At 44.4% G+C, this 5,836-nt stretch overlaps 1 pseudogene across 1 annotated transcript; it reads right to left on the bottom strand.

Moving 5' to 3' along the window:
- Nucleotides 1–243: 243 nt before the first annotated feature.
- LOC309643522 (microspherule protein 1 pseudogene) lies at nucleotides 244–5,283 on the bottom strand (annotated as a pseudogene). Its single transcript has one exon. The product of its transcript is annotated as a microspherule protein 1 pseudogene (transcript).
- Nucleotides 5,284–5,836: the final 553 nt, after the last annotated feature.

Here is a 5,836-nt window from a genome sequence, read left to right as displayed (position 1 = left end):
GAATAAAGATGCAGACCTACTAGAGAATGGACTTGAGGACACGGGGAGGGGGAAGGGTAAACTGGGACAAAATGAGAGAGTGGCATGGACATATATACTCTACCAAATGTAAAATAGATAGCTAGTGGGAAGCAGCCGCATAGCACAGGGAGATCAGCTCGGTGCTTTGTGACCACCTGGAGGGGTGGGATAGGGATGGTGGGAGGGAGGGAGATGCAAGAGGGACGAGATATCAGATATATGTATAACTGATTCACTTTGTTATAAAGCAGAAACTAACACACCATTGTAAAGCAATTATACTACAATAAAGATGTTAAAAAAAAAGAAAGTGGTCAACAGCCCAGCAAATAACTGAGGCCTCTGGATCAACAGCCTCAAGAAACTGAATCCTGCCAATAAGTATGCAAACTCAGTTGAACCTTCAGATGAGATCGCAACCTTGACCAATGATTTCACTGCCGCCTTCTGAGACATCCTGAAGCAAAGACCACGTTTCAGCAGTGCTCAAAATTCCTGGCCCACAGAAACGGTGGGATAATAAATTGTGTGTTGTTCTAAGCCACTAAGTTTGTGATAATTTACTGTGTAACAATAGACAATTAATACAATACTGTTGAAAGAAAAAGCCACGTTTTGTTTGAGGCAATGGAAGAATCAATTGTAGTTTCTGTAGAGCACCAGGGATCGAATCCATGTTTTTTAGGACAATAAACTGATGAACAGTGAAAAACTAAGAGAGTATTAAAATTTCAATTAAGACATTGGCAGTGAAAAAAGAGAAGTGAAATTATGCATACTAAAAATTAAGCAAAAAAGCTTTAAGAGAAGTTTGGAGATACAATATGATATTGTTCAGAAATAGATTTTTTTTTCTTGAGAAACAAAAATTTGTACAAACACAGAGTAGGCATTGGCAGTAAGGTAGGGAGAAAAATGAATAAGTGACTAAAACCATTATGTATGCACAAACTTGGAAACCTCAGGGAGAATCAGCAACTCTTGAATTTTCTCTCAGTACCTCTCAATTCACTTCCAACACTATCTAATAAATAAATAGCACAACTCCAATGATCAGAGTATCCCTGGAGAATAATAAACCATGCAGGTATTATTATTTTAAAATATTAACATCACCAGTTTGGAAAAATACAACTAGAAGCTTCCAGAACACTTTTGAAGATACTCTTCCATTTTACCTTCAATTTTTCAAATTTGGCTTTTTAAAAAAACAAGTTGAATTTTTATTCAAATGCTCCTTTCTTAATAAGAACACATTTTAATAGTCTAGTGGTTGCCCATGGGCTTTATTTTCCTTTAAAAGAATTTCAATAACTACTCTACCCTTCTTCCACCTGGTAATTTGTACTCTAGCACAGAGGAGAAAGCCAAGATATAATTGACAACCTAGGACATAGTACATTGACTCTTGAGCAACACAGGTTTGAACTGTACTTATATGCAGTTCCACTTATATGCAGATTTTTTTTCAATAGTAAATACTTCAGTACTACACAACAGTTGGTTGGTTGAATCAGCAGATGCAGAACCACACATACGGAAGAACCACATACTATATACAGAAAGGGACTATAAATTATCTGTGGTTTTTCAACTGTGGGGAGGGTGGGCACTCTTAATCCCTACATTGTTCAAGGATCAACTGCTTTTCAAAAAGTCATCTTCCTTTCTATGGAGTCCACTTATTAACAGCGTTTTAAGTTCAGAGAAGAAAGAGGAATTCTATTCTACATAGGCACATAAGAAATATTTAAACTATAAACAATCACCTATCTCAAACAAACCAAAGGAATATCATTAATGTCCCACACAAACTATCTTAGGAAGGGAGGAGTATTTCCCCATCCCAAGCCCCCTACAAGCAGAGAAGAGACACCAATGCACAGAGAGATCATTTCTCAAGTGATTCTCAGACATTTAGAAGGTGGCATATTGAAGAAGACCAACGTGCATTCTGTTCCAGCAGGACCTTTATTTATGGAGGAGTTGTGAATGTGACAAGTGCAAGAAGCATATCTATCTTATTCATCCACTAGCTCGCACACTACCCTGCATAGGCATTCAAGAAATATGTCTGAGTAAAATGCCATTCAAGGATATCAAGAGAGAAAAAGAATACAGCTGATGTAACTCTTTATTTCCTTAAACTATAGACAGATATATTGAGAATTATCTACATTGAGTATAAGAATCTTAATGTATAAGGAGGCAACCCTGCCAATGCAGAGACTGAATACTATGGAAGGTCACTAAGAATCAAGTGCTGATCAGTCCACATACAGAACCAAGACAATGAAAGTGATGGTCTGGACAAGCCTAGAAGTGAGACAATTCCCACCTGGTGGGACTTTCTTAGTTCACTGCATTACAAAGTTGGAAGGTAGATATTAGAGCCACAAAATATCAGTTTATTATATATGTGATCTTGCTTATTTTATATGTGAATAATATAATATATATGTATTTTATATGTTTGTTTTACATGTAACCATATTCTGGAGTAGGGATTATTACTCTCAATGTATCCCTTTGTTTGTTTGTTTGTTTTTTACTTCGGAACTCAGTGCTTTGTATTTACAAAAGAAAAATAATAAAGGAAAAGTCTGAAGCTAATCAGCTGGAGACACGGGGCAAAGGTGGGAATCTGGGGGAAAGGGTAGGGTCCTCTGCAGAGAGAGAAGGGGAGGGGCTCTGGCACTAAGGAAGCCTGAGGGTCCCAGCCTCTAGGGGCTTCCCCAGGTCCAGCTCTGCCCTCCCACAGAGGCTCAGATCAAGGGGCCAGGAGCTGAATCTCCCTCAGCCCCCTCTGGTTTTTCCAGGAGCCTGAGTTCCCAGCTCCAGGGGTCTGGGATGGCAGGGGAAACTGAGGCCAGAGAGAGCCCATGGGTCCTGCCACCACTTCTCACTGTGGCGTGATCTTGGCAGCCTGGGCCTGAATAAGGGCAATGAGGTCCTTGTAGATGAGAAAGACGAATTACAGGCTGGCAATCTCCACCATGGAGCTGTTGCTAAGGCGCCATTTGGAAACACACAGCACAGGCCGTCCATTGATGTAGATGGGCCACCAGGCCTCAATGGCAATGAAGAAATCACCGTTGTTTTTCAGCTTGATGACGCCTTGCTTCTGGGAGATCTTCCAGGCCGGACCCTCCAGAGACAGGTCCGTGTCAATCTGGTTATCCTCAGTTGCTCTGCCTAGGGTGATCTTTCCCAAGTGCATCGCACCATGCGGCCCCGCAGCACTGCCAGGGTCTGGTTGTCAAAGTCCGGAGAGCTCATGCCTGCGATGTTATCTACTAGCAGCCACTTATGCAGTTCCTGTTCCAGCTACCGAATCTCTTGTTTCTGGCGTCAGTCAGCCACTGTGGGCTCATGTTCTAGGACTTCATCTCGCATGTCACTGAGCTTACTGTCATCAATCAAGTCCTCTGCGATGGAGAAGTTCAGCACTTGGTCCCCCTTGGGCAGCGGCTGTCTGGTCCTCCAACAGGTAATATGGCTTCATGAGCTGCCACTGGGCCTGCAGAGCCTTGGCAGTACGGGCCAGGTAGAAGGCATCGGGGTGTCTGTGCAGCAGGTCCTGGAAGCTCTCCCAGGTGAGCTGGCTGGTCGATCCCACTTTGCTCAGCAGCTGCTCTTCAGCCTTGCTAAACAGGGCCTTGCTCTGGATGGCAGCAATGGCCTCTGGGTGCAGCTGTCTCATGGCCTGGCAGGCCAGGTTGGAGATGACAGGATCATAGAGCAGGGCGGACCAGTGCTCCTGGACTTCCCTCAGGGTGAAGCAGCAGCTGAACTTCACAACCAGGTGGACAGATCTCAGGTCATTGGTCTGCAGTACAGCATTGATGAGCAGGAGGTCATGTGCAGGCTTCCAGCGGCCCAGAGCCTTGGTCACCTGGAGAGGCTGTTTGCTCTTCTTCACATGCTTGGTGAGTCCAGGGTCTGGGGCTGGGGCTGGGGCTGGGCTGGGTGACACAGGGGTGCTGGGGGCCTTAGACACCTTCTTCCCACTGGAGGAGGGTTCACTCCCCGAACAGCACCCTGGTTCCACCCCACTGGCCCCCTTCGCCCGGGTAGAGGACTTAGCCAGGCTGCTCTCCACCAGCTCATCGTCAAACTTCTTTCTCTTGATGAACCTGGAGGAACTTCTCCGTTTAGGGATGGTGCCCAAAGCCTGTGAGGAGGCCCGCTTCTGCCCTGCCAGTGACTCATCCTCTGAGCGGCTGGCAGGCCTGATGCCATCAGGGGTGACTCTAGCAGCCCCTGAGAATCTTCCATGCTGAGCAGTTCTCCCTGTGCCACGTGTCATGTCGTGCAGCACATGGTGCTCAGGTCAGACTGGTGATGCCGACACACCAGGCTCTGGGCATAACTGCTCCCTCTGCCATCAAAATGCAGCCATGCCAAAGAGTGGAAGCTCAACAGCAAGTCAATCAATTGTGGCCTCTGCCAAGAGGTACGTGGGTGGTGCTGGCCCAGGGGGAGGTGGCAATGCCCAGCCAGGACCGAAAGACACACGTGCCAGGCACGGGGTGGAATCAGCAAATGCTTGGCACCCGAGCGCTTGGGGAGCTCGCTGGCCTCATACTACCTTTGTCCATCCTCTTACAGTCTATCCCATCTAAGCCCAACCAAGCACAGCAGAGCCCATCAGAGTCACTGGATCCTCAGACCAATGAGTGAGAAATAAATGTTGCTAGCCTCTGCGATTTGGGGAGTTATTTGTTACACAGCATTATTACAGCAAAACTAACAACAACAACAAAAAACCTTATGGTAGGACATCTCTTCCTAAATACGGATCAAGCTGAAAATAGATCTCCCACTGGGAAGTATCATGATGAAAATATACCAATAAAGCTACAACATTAAAACTACTGGAAGTGGTAATTCTAGAATACTGTTTAATAACTTCCTACCTAAATAGTTTTACTACAAATCCTATTTCCATTCACCTACAGGATACAGGTTAGCAGACAGGAGATTTATAGAGCCAATAATCTCATCACATGAGACATCAAAAAAAAAAGTCAACTAATTGTCTACCAGCACGTTGATAAACTATGGAAGAAAACATCAAGGGGCTAGAAGTATCCAAAATTAAATGTCAGGCACAGAAATTAAACTGCTATGGCCACATACAGGGGCACAGCAGTTTACTTACATTTTAGTGCTCTCTTAATCCATCAGTTTTTAGATATTGGCTACTTTTTCATTGCCCACTATCTATTTCACATTCTTGATATTTTTGGGGAGAATTACCTCTCTGGATTATCCAGAATTACCCACTGGATCAGAGGTCCTATCTTCCCTTAACCAAGCTAGACAAATCAGATATTTCTTTTTTAGAAAATAGGGAGGGGAGAAGAGTGGAAGATCATCTCCAGGGAAGAAAGGAGCAGCCCCGTGTCAGCTTCACTGACCAAATTGTGTTACTGACAAGACCCAGAAATGAAAGCAACATGGAAAATGATAAGCCCATGGAAAGATAAGACAGGTATTACTCCTGTTGAGAAGGTACAATTATCCAAACTCTCCTTCCAGAAAAAGAAGTAAATGAATGTATGCAAGCAGTATGCAGTCATTGGTGCTTAGAAAATAAGCTTTTAAATACAGATTATGTTGGTCAGCTCATCATTTGAACAGAATTAAATCAAGCTTTGCCTCCTGGACTTCACACCACATACAGGTCTTTTCCCAGGACCATGCAATGGCCACCTCAGATGGGGTCCTGGACATCCACTTGACTTCCCAGTGTGCAAAGTTACACTTCCAGGAAGTCCATGAGCCAACCAGACCTTCTGAGAATCCAAGA

Source organism: Balaenoptera physalus (genome assembly GCF_965194825.1).
Source record: "Balaenoptera physalus genome assembly, chromosome: 15".
NCBI lineage: Eukaryota > Metazoa > Chordata > Mammalia > Artiodactyla > Balaenopteridae > Balaenoptera > Balaenoptera physalus.
This window is presented reverse-complemented; position numbering and strand designations above follow the sequence as displayed.